The sequence below is a fragment of the Chroicocephalus ridibundus genome, chromosome 6, assembly GCF_963924245.1.
Source record: "Chroicocephalus ridibundus chromosome 6, bChrRid1.1, whole genome shotgun sequence".
NCBI classification, from domain to species: Eukaryota; Metazoa; Chordata; class Aves; order Charadriiformes; family Laridae; genus Chroicocephalus; species Chroicocephalus ridibundus.
The window spans coordinates 73,450,529-73,473,809 of record NC_086289.1 but is presented as its reverse complement, the minus strand read 5'-3'; the positions used below and the strand labels follow the sequence as shown (position 1 = coordinate 73,473,809).

The 23,281-nt window shown below is 42.6% G+C and overlaps 1 protein-coding gene across 4 annotated transcripts in view; it reads left to right on the top strand.

Moving 5' to 3' along the window:
- TBL1XR1 (TBL1X/Y related 1) overlaps positions 1–23,281 on the top strand; it is a 121,734-nt gene that overhangs the window by 45,695 nt on the left and 52,758 nt on the right. For all 4 annotated transcript variants that reach the window (XM_063338440.1, XM_063338441.1, XM_063338442.1 and 1 more), the window contains one exon: positions 9,024–9,088. The gene's annotated coding sequence lies outside the window, so the exon portion shown is untranslated. The remainder of the gene's footprint in view (positions 1–9,023; positions 9,089–23,281) is intronic.

The window sequence follows — 23,281 nt, the reverse complement described above, 5'->3', positions numbered from 1 at the left end:
GCAGTTTCTCAGCTCTGGTATCTAACTGGTTTGAAAAGACAAGAGAATAATATATATATATATTTTATACAGTTAGTGTCTGTGTTATTTCTGGTGTGACTCGCGTTACTTAGTACATCATTCCGTGTTCGCTGTGAGATTTTTGTGCTGGGACCCCATCGGCGTCCAAGGCACCAGCCATGCCTTGGAAACGGAGGTGTATTTTGACGACGGGCAGTGCTGTTCCCACGTTTCTTCCCTTTCAGGGCTGTGTTCCCTCTTCCTCTCTTGAGCCAGTTCTGTCCTTTTCTGACCCTGCAGCGAGACGCTTCAGCAGCTGAGTGGTAGAAAACTATTAATTTCCATTTTTTTAGCGGAAAGGAAGTGGCGAGAGCACCCAACTGGGAGTGGGTAGATGTGGGGGGTACAGAGGTCTCTCTGTGCAGTAGCAGGTAGGCTTTGGCTAGGTGTGACTTGAGAATAAAACCAAACCAAAGCCTTCAGGTGAGCTACACCCGCTGAGCTCTTACGGAGAAGAGGCATCTTACTTGGGAACTTGCCGTCCCTCTGCCCTGGGAGTTTTTAGCCCCTCCTGCAGCGCCGGCTCACCTGCCCCTGAAGCAGGAAAGCTTGGCGTGGTCATGAGGGGAAGGGTCTTCTTTCCTATACCCTGGTCTGCAGTTTGTCACGGTTCAGTAGCTGCTGTGTTGGAGTAAGTTGTCCTTTTAGCAGGGGTGGCTGGACAACCAGTTCGTGAATAAGGACAGCCCTCTCCGGGTAGGTTTTAACTCCTCGTGAGTCAGAGCCCTCATGTAACGCTGCAAAATTACCCCGTTAGAGAAATGCTGGGAGCATGGGAAGGGCAGAGGCAGGAGGGTTTGGGGGAAAGATGATACTGTCTGCTGCTGGTAGGGTGTGGAGATTTGAAAAAGGGGGAAATTCCTTGTGTGTTCTTTGGTCTTGGGCAACTTGAGCTGCTGCTTAATACAGGGTTTACCTGTACAGAAAGAGCTTAATCTGTAGGTTATTTGTGTGAAATACGACCGAGACACAGAATTTTTACAGAAAGATGGTGCTACTGCATGAGTACATTATGCACCAAATGTCACTCAGTTTTGAAAAATTCCTGAGGGAGTGAGAGGGGACTGTAAGCAGAAGTGCAGCAGCTTTTGATGAGTGGTATTTTTGGAGAAAATATTTAATTATTCCTTGATACATTTAATGGGTGATTTCAGGGCAGTCAGTGTTACCTTTTTTGGTAGCCTGAGAGGCTTAGGTTTTTCTCTGGCTTTGCACAAAATAATAATAGCAATAATAATTTTAGGAAGAATCTGGAACGCATTATAAACACCTTATTTTAGGGGAGCTGCATCCCAAGAACATCTGGAGTGTATGAGCCCAAGCTCCACCACAAACTTTACTTTTGACCTCTGGTATGATTTTAGGTTTTCAGAAAAACATTTTCATACCTATGAATTTTTAAGTGCTATTGGGTATTAAAAGTAACTCATAATTTTGAGGGCTATATGAAAAGAATTCTTGGATCCCAATTCTTCAGACTGTGCTATTACTTTTACATGTCCGATATCACAAGTAAGTTGGATTTTTAGAACATTTTAGTACACATCTGGTTTTTTTAAAAAAATATATATTTTCTTTGAGGGCAAACATCCTGCAAGGTGCTCCTGCAGAAGGCAGACAGAGGGCAGCCAGCCTTCCTAACGTGCTCTCAGACAGGAGGAGAGCCACGACTTCAACAATGCTGGGTGTACGCGATGTTCAGGGTCAGTGGCCACAGCGGGACTTCTTGAGCCTGTTGACGTCAAACGCCGTGTCTTGCGGCAGAACCCAAGTCCTGCTGCATCGTCTAAATGTCCTCTGCTGCTCATTAGCTTGGCTCGACAAAAATGAAGATCAAGCTTTTAATCGGAAAGAATGCCCTGTTCAACTTCTGGTTGCCAAAAAATTAAGGGTGATAGTGGTACCGATATTAAGGGAAACGTAGACAGGGCTTGAATGGTGGATACATTCATTAGGGTTGAAAATAACAAAAAGTTCTCATGTCCTCTTGTTATTCTTGGAGATTTCCTTCCTCAAACATTTTGAGCCCAGTTCCAAATGTGATGTCTACTTAAAACATGTATCCCGCCTCCCAAAGTGTGGCACATTTGAGACAGAATTTTGATGAATTCAATAAATTGAGCTCTTTAGGAAATATGTACAGCTGTGCTTTTGCCCCACTGTAACGATTTCTGATGCTTGCCATAATCTAGATCGGTTCTTCTGCAAGGCCACCATTAATCCCAAAGCAGAGGAATATCTTGCTGTGAGTATCTAAAAACACAGACAAGGCAGGCACCGGTAGCAGAAGCGGGGAAAGGCAAGGTTTTTTTCCCCAGGGAAGAAGGTATTTTTCCCAGGGAAGCAGCTGGAGCTTTGTTCCATATCCCCAAATTGGAGCCCAGTTTAGAAGTCTCAGTAACCTTCCAACTCTTGGTTCCCTACAAACACGTTGCCCTGTTGGCACAAGCAGGTGCTGCTCCACTCAGCTGTGAAGGCTCGTCTGAATTAACGGGCTCCGCATGGGGAAGGGAAGGGGCTGTCACTGAGCAGCGCGGCTGACTCGATTTGGCAAGTTGGAGCAGGCTGAATTACTGTCACGGGAAGTATGGCTCTTCCTACCTGGAGGAAAGGCAATGGAAAAAAAAATATTCTGATCTAGTCTTTTTTTTTTTTTTTTCTTTTAAACTGGTATATTCTGTTTGTGTGTTTACATATGTATTTGAAATCTGTAATAAACTTACTGAGAATAACAGGGTGGACTCTAAATGCTACACATCAGATTTATTTTATTTTTTTTACACAACGAAAATTATTTTTTTTTTCTCCTTCCAGTTTGATGCGAGTCTGCTGAGAGCACCCAGTTTGACGGGTTATTCTCAGCCTTTTCTCTGATTAATCTTGCAGTAATGAATTTAAATTTAAAACTCGGTTCTAGAATAAAACCACAAATCATTATTTATCAATATGCTACTGTTGTTATCAATATGTCACTGGTCATCATGTCCAAAATTTTCAGAAAGCCAACAAGCAACACAAATTAGGAAGTACCTTGAATTTAGATAGGTAGGTGGGTGCCTATCCTAGATGCAGCAGTCTGTGACGGTGGGATTTTGTGTCTCCTGCACGAAACACTCAGCGCCTTCAGTAATAACTACTTGTACTCTTTCCCAGTCTAGACTGGATTTAACTTCATTTTCTCAGATCTTTTAACTTTCAGTTTATGTGAATTGGTTACTCGCTAATGAATTTCACCCAAGTGAACTGGCACGGCAGCGGGGCTCGCCTGCCCGCCCTCCCTCCCCACTGGTACCCACTGATGGGTATGGACACCATTGCTCCTGGGCGTTGGGTGTTTTTAATAGAGCTGGCAAAGACGGTTTCCTCTCCAGCAATTTAGCTTCCTTTCCTTTCAGGCGGCTATAAGCTATTTTCCGTGATTGCCTTGATTTTTGACTTTTAAGAAATTGATGTTTAAGCTTGTATATAGCCACTACGGTATTCTTTTGCTCTGTTCTGACTTTCCCTGTGTTTCTCATTGCCCAAGGAATCCCCTTTCTGTGCACCTTTGAAGAGTGGTTCCTATATCCAACAGTATTTGCTGCTTACACAGCTCTTACTCTTTTTTTCTCTCAGATTTTTTTTTTTTAATAGTTGGTTCACATATGTCCGTAGACATACAGCTGCTTGATATATGAAAGAGCATTTCTGAAATGTGGAAAGTTGTGCAACTTTTATGTGATATGAATGTATACGTTAAGCATTTCTTCTTTCAAACATCCAGAAAGTCAGCTTGTGTCAGGTTTTTACATATTTCTGATGTAATAAAGGCCTAAAGATAGAACAAAGATCAGGAAACAAGGATTTCTCATTGACAGAGAAAAGTCATTTCAGATAGAGTTTAGGAATACGGGTGGATTGTCTCTGGGCAGGTCTTGGGTACTTGGAGTGTTCCCTGTTGTAGAAACCCCTCGGTGATCCCCCTCCATGCCAGCACACTGTAGTGCTGGTGCGGTTTGTGAGCGTCATATTGTCACTAGGATCTTTATTGCTACCAGCTAATTGCAGGTAATGACAGTTTTTAATGCTGTCTTGTGCATGGTCCTGATCCCTCCCCCCCCCCCCCCCCATCCATATTTGTTTCTCTTGAATTTTTTGAATTGGTATTTATCTCGGTTCAAGGTCTCTGTTAGTGTAGAACTGCGGAATTGTTTTAAAGAAATTGCCATACGTCGCTGTGCAACTGTGATTAAAAGAAAGAACTTTTTCTCTGTTTATGTTCCAAGCACGGCAGTGGTAGAATCACCGCTAGTTTTGTATATGCCTATTAACCAAATGAAAGGAAAGATTCAATGGAGTGATTAGTTTTCAATTTAGGCTTTTAAGACTATTGTCTGATGCATTTTGCAGCCTAGCTACTGAGGGGAATATCCAGGATTTAGTTATTTTTAATTCTGTTTTGATTGGGACACTCTTTCCAGATACTGAATGCAGATAAAAGCAGGATACTCGAGGATAATTTAGAAGAAAAGATACCGTGTCCTTAGAAGGCTTTTGTAATTCACAAAGCGCAACGTCTAATGACTAAATTTGTTGTTAAAGCTCAAATAGCACTAAAATCTCAGAAAGCAGTATAAACAGTGTGATCCTAAGAGGATTAGAAGAAAAACATGAGCGCCCAAGTTCACATGAGGAACAGAAGCGATTCAAAGCTCACGCAGAAAACACTGTTTTAGCCGTAGCGCGAACCCAGTGTAATTCCTCGTAAAATGGATGGGTAGGAGAAAATGGCGTAAATGACGGCATTTCTAGAAGAAAATGATTAAGCATTTTTGTAAATCGTTTCTAGAGAAATCCTTGTTTTGAACTGATTATGTGTGGAAACAGGTAAGGAATAATGTTAGTGTACATTTCTGCTAAGTGTCTACAACCAGGTTTGTCGCTGGGCAGTGCCACGGGTGGTTCTATCTGTGATTTCGTCTTTGTACCACACAATTATTACTGAGTTGATAACAGTAGCCCAGTCTGTGCTAGCAGCATGGATTGGTATTTCATAGAATCATAGGGTTGGAAGGGCCCTCTGGAGATCACCCAGTCCAACCCCCTGCCAGAGCAGGGTCACCCAGAGCAGGTGGCACAGGAACGCGTCCAGGCGGGTTTGGAATGTCTCTAGAGTTGGAGACTCCCCCACTTCTCTGGGCAGCCTGTGCCAGGGCTCTGCCACCCTCAGGGTAAAGAAGTTCCTCCTCATGTTGAGATGGAACTTCCTATGGCCAAGTTTGTGCCCGTTACCTCTTGTCCTGTCCCCGGGCACCACTGAAAAGAGCCTGGCCCCATCCTCCTGACACCCACCCTTTCAGTATTTATAAGTGTTGATAAGGTCCCCCCGCAGGCGTCTTTTTCCCAGACTGAAGAGACCCAAATCCCTCAGCCTTTCTTCCTAAGAGAGGTGTTCCAGTCCCTTCATCATCTTGGTAGCCCTTTGCTGCACCCTCTCCAGCAGTTCCCTGTCCTCCTTGAACCGGGGAGCGCTCCAGGTGCGGCCTCCCCAGGGCAGAGCAGAGGGGGAGGATGACCTCCCTCCACCTGCTGGCCACGCTCTTCTTCATGTCCCCCAGGATGCCATCGGCCTTCTTGGCCACCAGGGCACATTGCTGGCTCATGGTCATCCTGTTGTCCACCAGGACTCCCAGGTCTCTTTCCTTTTGCTTTTTTGGTAGCTTTTGCTTTTTGCTTTTTTGGTAGCTTTTGCTTTTTGCTTTTTTGGTCTCTTTTGCTTTTTTTGGTAGCTGGTTTGGGGTGTTAGTTTTGGCCATGCAGATGGGAACTGCCTGCCTGCTGCAGTCTGTGCCTGGACCTTTTTAGAATCATAGAATTGCCTGAGTTGGAAGGGACCTTTCAGATCATGGAGTCCAACCATCAACCTAACACTGCCAAGTCCACCACTAAACCATGTCCCTCAGCACCTCGACTGTCCGGCTTTTAAATATCTTCAGGGATGGTGGTTCCACCACTGCCCTGGGCAGCCTGGTCCAATGCTTGACAACCCTTTCGGTGAAGAAATTTTTCCTGATATCCATCCTAACCCTCCCCTGGTGCAACTTAAGGCTGTTTCCTCTTGTCCTATCACTTGTTACTTGGGAGAAGGTCTCAAGAGTTCATGGCTTCAGGCGCTGCTGCCGCTCTGCGCACCACAGCAGGGTGCTCTTCCCAAGCAGATGATGTTGGCCATCTTACCAAGCTTTGGGGTGCGATGTCATGGGGAGACACATCAGGTGGGTCATTCTTGTGCAGAAAAACCCAGGATGTGCAGAGCTGGTGAGCTGTGGCTGGGAGCAGGCCAGTTCACATGCAGCAAACTCTTATTTCTTTTGAAGTCGAGGGGAGCGGTGCTCGGTCGATGCTGAAGGCGTTAGTCATCAGTCAGCGGTGAACCCCCAGCCCCTCCAAGATGAAGGATCCAAACTCACGATGTACTGTGCGTTCCCCAGGTGTTATCAACTCCAAGGGCAGCTCGGGGATTATTTTTAAGTGTCACATAGCGTAGCTGTTACTACACCTGGTCAATGGTTTAAAGTATATAAAGGTGAGAGATAGGCTAAAATCAATAAATTACAGCTGTCCCCTGCATTGTTTCAAGGTAGATGCCAAAATGGCACAATCCAATAGGATAAATTTGGAAAGAAAAAAGCCGCTGATGAGGCATTTGTGCTCAGTACTTGATTCTGAAGAAGGACATCGCAGAGTTTTCTAAATGTTTACGTGTCATTTCAAGCGCTCTTATTTAAAACTGGAGCCTACAACCAATTAACATGAGGGAGGAATGAAGCGGAGTCAGTGAACCCTTTCTTTTCTCATTCTCTGCTCTCTTGAGTCTTTGCTTCCAGCTTCTTTCCGTGTCACTGCCCTGTTTAGATATAAAGTGAAGGACAAGAAGCCTCTTCCACGGATCAGACGGAAAGGTTTCCTTCTCTGGCTTCCACGATAAGTACAGCACTCGGAAGATTGCACAAGGGCAAAGGGGTGTTGGAAGGAGACAGTTCGGGCAGTGTATACTGAAGAAAGCCTTTTTTCATTGAAGAAAATGGCTTATGTTTGTGCAATCATCCTTTTATTTATGTTTGCCGTGTTCCTTCCCAAATGAAATAACCCAAACCAAGCGGCGCGCTCAGAACAGGGCAGCAGAGCCCTCCTCTGCCTCTCTCCGCACACGGCTTTTACAATGATTTAGTCTGCTCTTTAAAGGAGAGCACAAATATCGCTTGGTTGGTGTGGTGATCTGTTTTTAAGGAAAAATCTTGTTATGATTGTATATGGGGTCTGCTGAGCGAGGTGGTAAAGCTTTTCTCTTCTCTGCTGGTCTGTGACTCCGACTGTGGAAAAACAAACTTTCCGAGTAGCTCGGCATAGGAAACGGTGCCGCTTGAGGAGGGGAGTTTTCCTCCTATTTACATAATTTCTGCGGCATCAGTACAACTAAGCAAGGGCACAAGAGCTTGTTTGCAAATTCTTTCAATTCTCAGCATTCTTGCATTCTTCAGCATCCTCTGCAGCGCCTCTTGCCCTCTGAAGGCTGGGGTTCTGCCCGCCTTGGTGGTGCGGTGGGATCTTCTCAGAATAAAATAAATGCAACTGCTCTGTCTGTTTTTTCCTCTGGGTCCAAAAATGGCTTTATAATAAACCATTTCCTCCTGGTTGAGCTTGAAAATTGCACACGAGAACTTTGTGTTGATCGTGAGCCCCCAAAACCGTAGTTATTCTTTACTCCTAGTAAAAGGTTTTGAACACATTTTACAGATGCTTTGTACGTAGTTTAATCTAAAAATAGTTGGATAATACTTTATTAGTCACTCATGTCCATCTGTCCCTTTCCCTTCCCGTTGAGTGGGCGATTAGATTATTTCCTAACGAGAAAAGTAGTCTGGCAAGTATTTGTATGGAGAGCAACCACTCGGGGATATTAGTGTGAATAAAAATCCTTTGTCATTACTGAATAAAAATGGATGTTACAGTGGATGGAGTTAAGACATATTTGGACATCAAAATGTGTTTGCTTACACTTAACTATTTTATTGTTAGATGCAGAAAATTATTATTGATGTGTAAAGAAAATTATGAAAATGTTAGGAGAGCATGGTTTGTTTTGGGTTTTTTTTGAGGATGTTTTTGTTTGGTTTTTGAAGACGGGAAAGATTTCGCTTGAATATCGCACTGGGATGATTTCTGTTATGTACGCGTTGTCAAATGTAGCCAGCAACTAGCGTGAGCTGGGGTTTCTTTAATTCCCGAGCTCACTGCAGGAGTTTGAACTATCTGGGTGCATGGGCACACCTGTGTGCATAAATGGAGTTATTCAGTGCAATATGTGTTAGGAAAACAGATTTCTTTTTTTTTTTTTTACTGCTTTTCAGTGGATGTAACCATTTTGGAAGTCAAACCGCCGGAATGTTGATTTTTACTGGGGGCTTTTCAGTGTTTAGAAGTGGAAAGCTGAATTTCCAGAGGAAATTTGGCACGTGCAGAAGATCCTGAAAGCTGCCTACTTTACCTAGTTAACTTCCCCAAGCCTTTTCTGGAGAGCTAAGGCAAAATCCAGACGTCAGGATTTTTATACACAGGTTGTTTTGTTTGTGTACGCTCCTGCTGAATGGCTGCGACTGTGTAGATGTCTGACGGGACAAGTACTCATTCACCAGGCTTTATTTGTTCAAAGGTCTGTGTTTCAGGCTCCCCGCAGGAGCGGTTGGGGTGATGTGGGTAGCGACAGAGTATCTGCAAACCCCCAGCTCCGTGTCCTCTCCTCTTCCTGGTCGCTGCCGCTCTGGGCTGTGCACGAATTCAGCAGTAATCACTCAGCTCCTCCAACAGAGCGGGCTGCAAAAGCCATGAAGGCCCACGCTTGATAACCTTTTTATTGCGTTAACATCACCGTTTTCAAAATAATAAATATTAATGTTTCCTACTTTTGTCTCTTTCCTTCTCAGCATCACCCTTCTGTGGCAAGAGGCACCTGTAAGGAAAACTTCCGCATATCAATGCACTGCCAATGGTAAGTACCTTTTTAACTGACTAAAGGTGGTGTGGTTCCTTCCTGCAGATATATACTGAAAGCCATCTTATATTGCAAATAGTATTTTTAGGATAACCGCTTTTTAGTACGCAAGTGGATTATTTTAATTTTTTAAGAAACATCTAGGCCATTATTCTGTTTGACAAAAAAATACTGCATTTGCACCTGGATTTTATCTTGTGGAAAGTAGGGCAGCATGTTAATTTTGAAGCGAGAAGTGTGACTTGAGAATAACACAGCTCATCCTGTCGGTAACTGGTTTTGCTTCCTCTTTTGGCCAAAAGCCTGGTTGGGGCAAGCTGTAGCCAAGCTGAGTGCTCTATTGCCCCCGCTTGAGTGCTCCCTGCAGTTTGTTTCAGTACTGACAGCTTCTCCTATTACAAAAAAAAAAAAGATAAATAAAAAATTATGCAGTGTCAGGTGTGTTTTGCTTTAGCATGTTTGGCAGCATGAGACTAGTGAAGATAAAATCTTGGCTCCGATACAAAGGGGCTTGGTTGATGTGATCATCTTATTCCATCTCTGGAGTGTTACTCAATGTTACGGAGTATTGGAGGTTCGTCTTTGCAGGCTGTCTTGATGGTTTATTTGTGCTTTCTGAGAGTTGTGCGGATGGAAGGCAGAGGTGAGGTCTGAAGAGAAGGACTGGAACTTACTTCTCCAGCTTTAATCAAATAAGCGGTTTCAGTATCTTGTGTTGTCACAGCTGAGGTGTGCTACAAGAATGGTAATTGCAGCTTTAGCCTTAAGAAATAAATGCATAAAGTGTCAGCTTGAGTTTTGTATTTCAAGCATCTCTAGATCACGGTGCTTAGGGCAGAAATAAAAGGGATAATATTTCTAACCGCTAGCTTTGAAAACTCAATTTGGGATCTGAGAGCTGGGCTGGGTTCCGTTGGTTTGCGTGTGGCTATGGATCTAGAGAATATGTAAAAAATTCTATCCTCTCTTATACCTTTGTAATTCCACTGTCTTTGCCCCGTTAGCAAAACGACGTTCCCAGGGGGTCTGCCTGGATGTAACTGCTTGATTTTGAAATGTAGTAAATAATTCTGGTGACTCTCAAAGACATCATGGATACAACTCTGAAATGAGAAGAGCTGCACCAGATGTGTATGTCGTTTAATAGCCTGGTGTCTAGGCTCAGAGTTGGTTTGTGTGACGTTTCTATTGACTTGGGATGAATTTCAGCTGCTGGGAAGGGATTTGTTGAGTGAGAAGGCATCATTTTTACCTGGTCACTTAGCTTGGTCTTTTCACTTTCCCAAACTGGAACTAGCAGCACTCTCGGCCTTTTCTATTTTTTGCAAAGTTTTCATTGTTGTTGTTGACCTTTTTCCAACAAAAAGCTACTCTGATTTCTTTTTATGTTGTATTAGTTGAGCATGTTTTTAGTTATGATGTGAAATACAGGTCTGTATTACTGCTTCTCTTAAAAACATGACTCATTCCATATTAACCTAGTCCTTATACTTCATAAAATTTTAAAATACTGAGAGACTGTACTTGAAATCTTACTGCGTTTTGTCCTAATTTTCCCCCTACAAATTATATTAGAAATCAGAATTGCAGAGTCTCAAGGGCGTGCTAGTTGTTACAGTGATCATAAAACATACTCAACTGTTAGTTGCAGTGAAGTGAAATACTCCCCACTCTTTTCTTTAAGGGCTGCTTTTGCACTATACGTTGTTATATTTTATTATTCTAGAGATTTCTAAACAATTCCTCATCTCTTAATTAACTCTGAAACAGTTTGAATGTAGATTTAAGAGACAAGCCAGACATATTCTTCGTCATCCTGAAAGTAATCATAACTTAATCTGATTTATAACAAAAAAGACTTTTATAGGGTTTCTTTATGTTGTTTTTCTCTCTGATGTTTGTAGACAAAGTATGGGCCAGAGGTTGACCTTAAAAAAGCAGTTTGTGATGTTCTCCCAAACAGGACTTGCTTTAACTTGGCTCCCCACGTTCAGTGCCGATATTTGAATCAGAAATACGTTTCTGATTCCCTTGAGAATTGATACTAGCATTTTTGAGCGGTTTTTTAGGCATGGTTGTCAGTTCCATTTCTTAGTACTCAAAAAAAAAAAAAAAAGTAAAACAGAAGTTACACATCCTGTTTTTTCTGTCTTTGCTTTTCTATTTTAAAGTTAATTAAAAGATGCTTATTTTTTTCATCATATACGATATGATAAATGACGAGTAACTAGGATAAAATATCAGTTACACCTTAAAAACATACTGGAATTGTTGTTTTTAAATAAAACACTTGTGATACAGCCTGCTAAAGGAGAGCATGGCTGTGTTCAGTTGATGTAAGTTTTCCTTCCCATTCTTCCAGTTGTAACGTTCCTCAGAGTCCCAAAGGAAAGACGCAAAGGCTTAATGAACAAGGCCTGTTAAGTGAAGGAAAATTAATGTATAATGCTGCTTTTCCTGGGATTTTGAAGGTTCATTTAGAGGCTGATAACTGTGTGCTTAATCCACGGTCACAAGGACCCATGAATATGTTGGAAATAAAATCTAAAGTCCTTCGACCGTTGGCCTAAGCAAAGAAAAAAAATCACACCAGGTTTTCCACAAAGGCTTTAGCAAATTAATTTTCCTGCTACATGTTGGAACAGGTAGCTTATCTGAGAGAGATTTTCATCATACTTTGCATGGCTTCTCTTGCAAGTTTTAGAAGCAAAACTGTTTGTCTTTCTGTCTTCTACCAGTCGGTGAAGCAAGCCTGCCTTTGTCTGTGTGTGTATAAATATGTGTGGATATATATGGGGTGTGCTTGTGTGTGCATGTACCTATCTATCTAAATGTATATCTACATACATAAAAAGGAGCGTGCAAAATCCAGGAACTTACAGAACGCTGGGAAGTACCAGTTTGTGACTGTCCTACAACGGTTTGCTGTGATGGATTTAATTTCGCAGGAGGTAACCAAAAAGGGCTACGGAAGAATCGAGCGAGCGAAGCAACGTGGTGGCCTTCTGAGAGGCATCCTGGAAAACGCTCTGCCCGGGTTCTCGGCTCCGTCTCTTACTGCATGGTTAGTTTGACAAAGATCAACAGACTGAACAGTTAAAAAGTTCTCCTACGGAAGAGAATAAAGGATGTTATTTATTACAAGCTGACACAGGCAAAGGCTAAGGGTAGGCAGCGAGCACAGAGTTACTTTGTCTCCAGGAAAGTGGGATCATCAATAGCTAAGTCATGTCCTCACCCTCTTTGGGGGGAATACAAAATAGGTGTTTTAAATCTGTTCTTTTCAATGCTGTCAACTTTTAGGTGAATATATCATACTGTGCTTCGAAGGTGTAAACTGCCTGTTACGTGTTACATCAGCTGTTCTTACATGTAAGAGACCTGTTATAAGAGAACAACTCTGCAGGCGCTGAGTTTCTTGGGCCAGGAAATTCCATGGGTGCATCACTTCAATGTGATTATCTGCCCAGCAGATTTAGCCCAGAAACGGCAGGAGTGGTTGGAGGGGCTGGGGAGGATAAATATGTCACTCCAGAGAAAAAGGCATTCATTGAAGGCACTGGAAGATGTCTACAAAAACTTCCGCAGGACTGCAGCAACACTTTTTCTTGGAATCCCTTTGTGGTGCCTTCTGTAGTGTTGTCTTGTGACCTTACCACTCCTCACAAGACAGCTGAAGGAACAAATTAATATAACTATTACGTTAAAATGCAGACGAAGACCAGCAAGGGGGAGGGAGCAGGAGCCTGCACCCAGAACTTGGAGGAGCTGGGTTTGGTGGGGAAGCCCTGCCTCTGCCGGCACCTGCCAAGGACAGCAGGAGGTCCGTGCCACTAGCTCCAGGGTTTGCACGGGAATTGCAAAATTGACTTGGTTTCAACAGGAGCCGAATGTCATCTTACGACTATTAAGTATGTACAAAAGACTACCTGCAGGTGGGCAGACCTTTGAGAGACGGTGGAGCTGAAGGTTGGTTTTCATTACACTGAGAACGGGGACCTGCTTTCAAGAGTTTATGAAACTTGGCAGCGCTTCAGATGTTGTCTGCAAGCGACATGAATAGTTGCTTCAAAATAAATAACCCTGCAAGACTAGTGCCCTTATTCTTCAAGTACATACGCATGTGTGTACATGTATCTTCAAGTGTAGGAATAGTTCTTTTGTGATATAAATAAGGAGGACTCGCATGCATAAAGCTAACCAAGCTTGAAAGTGTTTTTAATGGTAGGGCCTAAAAGTGCTCGTGAAATTTATTGTTGAGGCTGTTGGTTGTACGGTTTATGGAGTACAGCTTTAAAAGGACAAAAAACATAGATGTATGTCTAGCAGTTTCTGAAATAGTCTGAACTAAGTGACAACGTGGACTTTGGGACTGTTCTGCTCCTTCTAAAATCAATGGGTGCTATTATCAATGAAGGAAGGTGAAGTGCAATGTATTTTGTCCGATAATTTGTTACAGCTGAACAATGTTATTTCAGAGTGTTCATCCATAAATTCTATTTATTGGATCAGCATGAATTAGCTGATCTAGTGGTATATGTGTTGAAGAGGAAGTGCTAATAATACGATACAGAAGAAAAACTGTGGTGTGGTAGGGTGCATGCTGTGTTAAGCATTAAAAATTTTGTGTACTACTGCATTGCGATCCATTTTTGGAAGGGTTTTTTAATTTTCTGGGTCTTTTTTTACAGAAAGCAAGTTAAACACACTGGTAAGATCCCTTTCTGATTCAAAGGGATAACGTCCCTTGCTCCTTTTTCTACCATGAGTCAAAGTTCACTACTGAATGAATCAACTGAAAGGGAAACTGCCATCCTTAATTTTAAGAAGTGGTGGCTCTATTTTGAAGCAGCGTTTACCAGAGAACTTTTGCTGCTGATTCTCCGAGCGTTTTACAGTTCAGACGTAAGCTTTGACTCAGAGTTCTCAGCAGAATCATAAATATGTAATTATCTAAGCAGCCGAGATATGTAGCCCCTGGCGGGTGCCCAGAGCGGTGCGATCACAAGAGCAAAGGGAATGGGCCCAGGATCTCAAACTGGGGAACGTCCTCCAAAGCAGGATGAGGGCTGTTCCTTGCCTATTGGCATTCCCACGGTTTAAATCTTAGATGGACCTCAAAAGAGGCTGTTTCTGCTGCAATAGGTTGTCTTAGGTTACAGCTTTTTTACTCTATGGGGTTTTTTTTTTTCCTTGTCCTCTTCCTCCTCCTTTACCTCCTCTGCCTTGGGTGTTTCTGTCTTTACCACTTTATACTGGTTTTAGTTCCATAGTGAATAGCAGCCATGGTGGTGCAGCTAGCGTTAGATTATATCTCACTTGATCAGCATGCCATCTGCTTTAGAGGAGAGGGAGATTTTATATTTCTGCTGTGGGTTCACTGCCATATGCCCATGGTAAAGTTGTGTGACCTGAAATGACCCCTTCCCCGCTCTATTACATGAAAGCATTAGAAATATGGCGTTAAATGTTCTGGGCAGCGACTAAGTTTGAATATTTATAAAAACATGTACGTGAAGTAGGATGCTGCAGAGCAAACCGAAGGACAGGCTCTTTTGTGTCTAAAATACATGAGTGTTACCTTCCGGAGATGAGCAGGGCTTATTTCACAGCAGATCATGTTAATGTGTCACTTCCACAATCAGGTCTTGATCCTGGTTTCCGTGTTGTCAACAGAAAGTTGATGCTAGTTCAGGTCAACAAAAGTAAAAGCTACCCTTGGTTTCTGTGGTGTTGATGCTGGGAGATAACGAATGTTGCTGCAGAACAACAGGAAGTCTGTAGGTGGGGGGGAACGATACTGAATATACCGATTTTTATTTGCTTGGGGGAAACTGAGACCTGCTGGCCACCAAAGGCCAGGGAACCTGCGTCTGCGTGGCCATCAACACGGATGCCAGATCTAAAAGCCTGCACTTACATGCCAATTCTCTAGTTCGCCAAACAAATAGAAATAAAGATTGTAATCACTGGCTTAGTGCACCCGTATTCAGACGTGAAGGTCATGTGTGGTGTTCTCACTGTGATTTAATGAACACATATAAAAATCTGTTAAAGACAAGGGCTCTGAATCCTCCAGGGGTTGATATTTGACATACAGATGTAGAATCGACATCCATGGATTTAATATTCACACAAGTGGAGGGTATTGACGTCAAATGTGAGCTATAGTTGGAATATTTGTCCTCACTAATGATATTCATGAAATTTTCCCCTTTCATTTAATTTCTTTTGGCTGTAGGTGGACAGTATTTTATTATAGTCTGTGTGCGTTTTAAAAACGTTTTATTGTTTATCGTGTGTTCAGGTGTTTGTCATCTATTTAAAAAAAAAAAAAGATAAACCCTGTAGCATAAATTTTCAAGTCCATCCTAGCAATATGAAAAGGAGAGGACTTCCATAAAGCAATAATGAGCTTTTATGAAATCAACCATTTCACTCTTTTGTGAGCTTCTTTATTAGCATAGTTGCCACTTTTTATGAAAACAGCCGTGCACTTCTGGGGGAGAGAATGCACTGAGTCTAATAACATGCATGTATGATGGACTATGAAGAAGTGATTTTACGTGCATGCTTATTAATGAGAATCCAGGATAAAGTCAGCGATGGTTAAAATGAATAGAGGGCAGATCAGCTGTCAGAGCGGATTCTTTTTTCATGAATAAAAGAAACAAATTTAAAACTATCAGGTACATAACACACAAATTAAGGGGAAAAATAGATGGTCAAAGGTTAAAGAGGGAATGAAAACACAAGTTTTATGGTCACAAGATCAAATGAGGCATTAGTTAATTTTCCTTTTTTTGGTGCAGTTCACCAGGAGTTCAAGCAATTCAACTGAGTGATTGAACTGGAACAGAAGAGTGCCAGAAAAACTGATTACTAATAACATAAACGGAAAAAATAATCAAATGAACTTAAGACTTGATGTCAGCATTTCACATTAAAATGCATTTGAAAAGGCTGGGATTCCATCCTAGTTGCATGGAACCTGATTTACATAGAAAACAAATTTACAACAGCTATTCTTGCAACAGTTGATAAATTATTCTACTAATGAGCCATCAAAATGGATTTAACCCAGAAGTGGCTGAGGCGCAGGAGGTGTTTTCTGGAGACTGACCATCTGGGAAACAGGAGGTAACCTGAGGAGTGGGTGAGGGTATTTGATCCCAGGGAAACACTGTGAGGCGGCGACTGTTAATTACATAAATTGCAGATGGAAACAGCCTTAGAGGTGCTGGGGTTTTCTCTAAAAAGAAGATACTCTACGAGTTATTATTGCCTACCATGGGCACCCCTGAGGTGGTGTGCTGCTCTCTAGGCAAGGTCATTACTGCTTTTTCTCCTGCAGAGTTCACGCTTTTTACGATAAGCAAGTAACTACTTTGCTTCTGAGTTTGTGAACGCAAATGCAGCTTTGAACGGATTGTTGGCATACCTTTCCACTAGCCTAATTCCCCACTTCCTTTTATAATTTAACTTTTTCTAAACCCCAAATCCTTTTGTGCTGAGCCGTTCAATTTTGGTTATTACTTAGACATCTCCTATGCTGTTGTAGTTCACTAGATACCCGGTTGAAAGTCCACCGCCGTCAGCGGGCAGACTCTTGCGTGGCCTGGTTTTTGCCTGAAGCTGGAAGCCGTTGTGAATAGGCTGTTGTGGAGCAAAGTCGCTTTCATTGACCCTTCCAGTTTTTTTCCACCGTTCTCTTTGCTGGAGTTGACTGAAGCTTCTCAGCAGGTTTACCTCCTCGTAGGCTACAGGAACAAGCTGTTTTATGGGTTTTAAGTCACACGTGCTCTGGTTGTCTCTATGGTGGTCCATGTATTTCAATTAAATTTCCTCTTTCTCCTAACCCAAACTAAATAAACTACTGATTTTTGTCTTGCATTATGTCGGTGCCATGGCAGCTGCAGGGATTACGCCATCGAGGTTGGCAATAGCCCTGGGACTGTCACTGCTTCTCATTTTCATTGGACTGCTTTTTGTTCCTCTGCAGTCGGGCATGCGTGGTAGCATGTTTGGAAGAAGAATGAGCGTTACGTGCCTTAACATAACTGCGATCCCCGTGTCTGGAGTTCATGGGAGCTCTGGCTTTGCATTGGGGAGGAACCGAGGGAAGGTTGCTACTCGGCATTTTGTGTGTGTATTTATAATCAAAATAGACAAGACTTATGCATATGGCCTTCGTGGACACCTACAGTGGGATACGTGTTGTCTTTCTTTCATAGAGCTGTTCATTTTGGGTTTTAGACAAAAGAATAAGTTGGTCTGTCTAGACTGTGGTATTGCTCCAGCAATACGTAGGAAATGATTAGTTAACATACTGCTGAGATGTTGTAGAAGAATTGTGAGGTGAATAAGGAGAGTGTTAAAGGGAGGTCATGTCATTTTGTGCTCACAGGGGATGTGCGGGGCCTAAAGGAAGATTTTGCCTTAAGATCACTAATGAACTTGGCACCAAAAGTAGGAGTGTGCAACAAAATTTGCCAGTGACATAAAGTTGGGAGGTGTTGTTGGTATAGACGAGGAACAGGGTATCCCTACAGGAGGAGCTGCATCATCTTTAGGACTTGAGTGGAAAAAACAGACTGAAATTCTGCAGCGCAAATGCATGGTTGTGCACTTCTGGGTAGATGTGAATTTTGCCCTAACCTGGGCGCTCATCTCTTGAAAATAACAGAGGGACGGAAAGATGTGAGTCTATTAGCCTGTAAAATCAAAGGATATTTTTTCACTAGTACCCTGCAGCTCTGAAAAACATAGTCCTAAAATCTGTGAGGTGAAGACGGCAGAAATAGGGAAGTGTTAGTGCTGCTCATGCGGAAGGCAGCACCGCTGAACTACTCTGGTGTAGACCACGTTCAAGAAGGATGAGTGTAGAGTGGAGCAGATGCAGAAGAGGACTATGGAAATGGTCGGGGAAGAGCTGAGTCCGTCTCGGAAGGGAACGCTGTGAGGTTGGTTGGTTTATCCCGGTAAAGTGAAGTCTGAGAGGGGATAGAGTTGCTCTCTCTAAATACATGGGGGGGACGTGGTGTTGATTAAGCCTTGAGTACAACTATTCTGTGTGAGACTGAAGACAGCACTGGGACAAGAAGAAATGCCTGTATTTTGGCAAGGACTATATTCAGGCTGGCAGTTACAAAACAGATCTCATCCATCAGGGAAGTAAGATTTTGGGATAATCTTCCCATTTTATAATGGGAGGCAAAACAGCCTTGCTGGTTTTGAGGTGGACACTTGTTAATACAGACTGGACTCAAGGGGGCAGCCTGGTGGTCTACCTAACCTAACCTCACCACACCACAGTTTGTGGAATACCAGGTTTTGCCTTTGAAAGGTGAGAGCTTAATTTTGTGTAACCTGGAGAGAACGTCCGCGATCTTTCAGCTGTGTTCTGTTTTTGCCAGATTAGCAAATTTGACACGTAGAGAAGTAAATCATGCTCTTCTGTTAGGAACATGGGACAGAAACTGCCGCCTGGGAGAAAACAACATAATGAATACGAACATTATGGCTCAGCAAATTCAGAAGCACGTAACAGGTCTTGGACTCGTTTTTTTGTCTGACTTGGAAAACAGTTTAATCTGTTACATAAATGTCTTTGAATTTATGCTTTGAAAATGTACATTCTAAACCCTTTCGGGGAGAACTTGCGGCATCTATGGATAGCAAATCTATGGAAAAAACACTCAGTTTGGGGGTTCGTAAGGTTTTGTTGTTGCTCCAAGATTGATCTGGGAATTTTTGCACGAGACACGAGTGGAGAAACATCAGCAAAGGCAAAGCTTGAGTGGAGAGTTGCTGGAAGTGCCAAATTACAGCTGCGGCGGGTGACATCTACTTAAAAAGATCTCAACTATGCAAGACTCATCAGTTAGGAACCCCAGTGCTTGCTTTTGAAGAAAAAGCATTGCAGCTTGAGCAAAGTTAATTGTTCCGCATATTTTTGTGATTTATAACTCATCTGCCGGAAAATCCGCAGTGGTTTGTGGCCTCAGTGCTACGTAGGGAAAGGAGCTTGGAGATCCCAGGAGGAGATCCGGGTTGGAGAAAAACACATTTGCTTCCTTATTCTCTCGCCTGGCAGCGTGTTGTTTGCGTTTTCAACAGTGGTGCCTCTCTGGGAATCTTCCATTGGAAAATGAATGCATGTCAGGGTAGCTATATATTAAAAAAAATAAATAAATAAAAAAAGAAATTTAGCTCTGCCTCACACATCTCCTCTGGCTATGCCCATGAAAATTGCCTAGAAGTCGACTAAAAGGGCCTGTTTGGGAACAGAAGGGGATGAGACGTGGTTGCCCGGTGAGAGGTGTTCGTAGCCCTTCCTTGGATGGTTTGTGGCAGCCGAGTATCACTTTGGACAATTCAGGCGATACGGTGGTGGCTCCTTTGCACAACCAACTTGCTGCACACTGCGTCAGGGTTGAGAAACAATAGTAGGGCATTAACGTGTGCGGGGGTTTAGGGTATTTGAAGAGCAATTTTGTGGCTATCTCGACTTTAAACTCCCAGTGTGCTCTACAGAGCCTCTGTCGAAATCCTGTGAGAAGAGTGCTGTAATTAGGAAGCTTAGTTGAAGAATTTGGGGGCGGGGGGAATACTTATATTCCATAAATATAGTGGATTTGTCAATAGGTAAGGCATTCCCTGACTTGCTGTTTATTCTATATAAGGAATACTTATATTCCTTAAACATAGTGGATTTGTCAATAGGTAAAGCATTCCCTGACTTGCTGTGTATTCCTAGAAGAATTTCGTGATAGACACCGCGTGTTAAATGAAAAAAGCACTGCTGTCAAAAAGTCAGGAATATCCTGAAAGGGGGAGGGGGATGGTTTCCGTGGTAATAGGTGAATGCCAAAAAAATCCTCCAAAATGGAGCATTTCGAAGAAGGGTTTTTGCTTCCTTTCTCCTGTGCTAAGTGACTGTAGGATCTGTAAAGTGTCGACTTTGCTGTAGGAAACACATCTATTTATCACATCTTACCAAATCTAGGCGAGCTCTATGGATTTTTTTTTTTAGTAACGCCTAGAAAAATCATTTGTTTTGGGGAATCTTAAATCTACTAAATATTTACTGACTGTAGAAAGCATCCAAGGCAGGCAGAAGTGCCTGTGTATCGTTTTGCCTCGCACTAGGATAATGGCTGCGAATTTCTAGAGCTTCAGCTGTTTAATAAGGCATTGCCTAGCGCAGCCCGACAGCCGGAGCCAGGGACACAAAAAGTGCCTGTTCCCGTGATGCTGCTTCCTTTCCTCAGAACACTTCCCGGCTCGCGAGGTTCTGATCTATCTCAGTACCCCCATTTCTGCTGCCTTCACTGGGGCCGAGCAAGGATTTATGTGTAGGAGGCAGTTTGGTATATGGTTAGAAAATAAAGAGAAATGGCATTCTCGCACTGCGAGCTGTATACAGGTTGGTTTTTCCAAACACAGAATAGACTTGTTATATAGCTCTTTATCTAGGTTTTTTTTTGCACATAAACCAAGGGCTAGCATTTAATCCTCGTTCAGTACTACAAATATTTAATTTCACTGACCAGTGAAATTAGTGAATTTAGATAAAGGTGCAGTATTCAACATTGTACTTATCCTAACTCAGAAACAGCTAGCACTTTCAGGAATGGCTAAAAGAGCTGTGTTGCATCTCGGCACTTTCATTATCTTTGAAGTCTCTTCTGTGTTTTTTGCCTCCCACAGAAGAGGAATTTTTATTTATTTATTTATTCTGGGATGTGCTAGGAGGACAGACTCAGCAGCAGCAGCGATGCAGACTGTCTGGAGCACCTTGGTCGGTAAGAAAAAGTAGCAGATGGACTAAGGAAAATATATTAAAACAAAACAACAAAAGTCCTGCACAGGAGATTTTTTTCTTTTTTCTTTTTTATTGTTGACATTTTGCTTTTATGTTGTTTATCAACCTCGTCTGGTTAGATTACAATCTCTTCGGCGCAGGAATGAAGTTTTACATGTTTATGCAGCGTTAGCACAATGGGGCCCCCATCTTGAAAAAGGGTCTTTCGGATGCTGCTGTTATTCAGATAAATAGTGGTAATAATAATATTCGTAATGGCTGGGTTTAATTGCTGCGAAGGTTCCTTGAACAAAAAGAGAGTTGCCTGGAACAGAACAGAAGAAATTTGAGTGAAATGAGTAAAATCCCCATCTTGTGTTGCTTTTTAATTGTGTGTGTGTTTTGCAGATCTTTTTGTACGCGTTATCCACGCGTGTCTGACCACATCAGAGTTCTTACAAGGGTTGGTATCAATGCGCAGTGTGATTTATACGCAGATAGTAAAGATGATGATTAGCAGAGGTTTTTTGGTTTTATATAATCCTGGCCTTGCAGCCTTTTAATTCACTGTGTCTGCTTTGCAGTGCCGAGAGGTGATACAAACCCTGCCCATCTGCTCCTTCACCTTTTCCTTCTCCGCAAGCCATCGGAGCCCACCTGGGTGGGCTGCCACCCCCTCCCCTGCGCGTGTCCCTGCTCATTCGCCTCCCAGGCACTCAGTTGTCGTAGCCTTGTCTTTTTTTTTTTTTTTTTTTTTTCTTCCCCCTCAGATTTCAGTGTTAGGAAGGGAACTGAGGGGCAAGGTAAATAGGGATGAACTTGGTTACCTATGGCTGTGCTCTGAAAAACGCCGTGCGTTTGCATCCAGAAATTGGGTCGGGTTTTAATGGCATTGTCAGGGGTAGTTAGCGCTTAAAGAGTTCGCTTCTCAATATGAAAGGGAACAAAAATGGATCTGCTATTATCTTATAAAAATAATAGCTTATTATAGATTGATAAAGAATATAGCAGGTATGTATAAATGTAAAGTACAATAGCTCTAGAAAGCCCACAAACCTTTAATTACTTGAAAGTGCTCTCGCTTATCTTCTTGACAAAATGAACTATGGGTTTGGGTTGTTTGATTCCCCCCCCCCAACCCCCCCCCAAATAATACATGTTGTGGCATATGTACAGTGAACCTCTTCCTCATCTGGGTGTTGCTGTTCTGAATAGATGGACAGGTTTGCTTCACCTGAGGCAGAAAATAACATTTTTGATATATTTTGAATAACATTTGTAAAAGGCTAGGAGATTTAGGAGCCGAAGTTAAAGTCCATGATCGCTTGACAGTGCTACCTCATTCTTCTGCCTCTGACCTTCCATAGCCTGAATCGTGCTTTTGTCCTCACCTCTGTCCGTAGAGGATAACCGTGTCTGCTTTTCTTGCTGTAGCGCACGGGTCATCACGTTTGGCTCTCTTCTTAACTGCAGTTCAGGTGGACGATATGATGGCAAAGGATTTATTGTTTCCGTGGGTGTGTAAGAGTATTCAGTTATAACTTTCAATTCAGTTAATATGTTAACTGAATTAATTTGGGTAAGGGCAGTGGAAATGCAGCTTCCCTGGCATCTTTGAGGGGGAACCCTCTTACCACCCAGACTGACCGTGAAGTCTGTGGTTTCTCTGGTGGAAAGCGGCCCTCAGCAGTGGCCGGGAACCTGTGGGATATGAAATAATCGTCTGAAGATACAGTATGTAGAGAAATGGGTGTTCAGCCATCAGCAACAGGGGTTAGTTGTCAGTTACTTGCTTTTTCTTTTTCTGTGGTTTGAAGAAGTTTTTGTTGTGGATTTTTTTTTGAGTGGTCTGTATGAGCCAGGACTTCCCAGAAAACCACTTGCCGTCATCTCCATGACATACCCAAACCTCTAAATTCTATCCCTATTTCTATTAAGAGTAATTAAACCGTAAAAATCATGTCAAATGTCCTTCCCTCTAATGCCAGCTTTGCCTAGGATAAGTGTAACTAAAAAACAATCTTTAAATTAATATAATCTCTTCCTTCTGCTGGTAGCGCTTGCATGTTTTAAGATAAGCTGTTGCAGTAAACTGATTTGGAATCGGAGAAAAATCAGAAGATACAAAGTAGGTCTGGATTTGGTGCTGGTTTGTTATAAGGCAAGAGACGTGTGCGGTGTTACGGCGACAGAGGCGAAGTTGCTTATTGATAGCTGGGCTCCAGTTTTTATTCAGAGCTGTAGGACATGTGGGATCCCCACAGCCATTATTGTTTGAACGAAATCTGCTGATGGTGGAGACTTTCCCTCAGCTGGTCGAGCCCACCCTAATCCTGAAAATTTTTAAATAATCTCCTTGAGGTTTAAATATTTTCAGCATATAT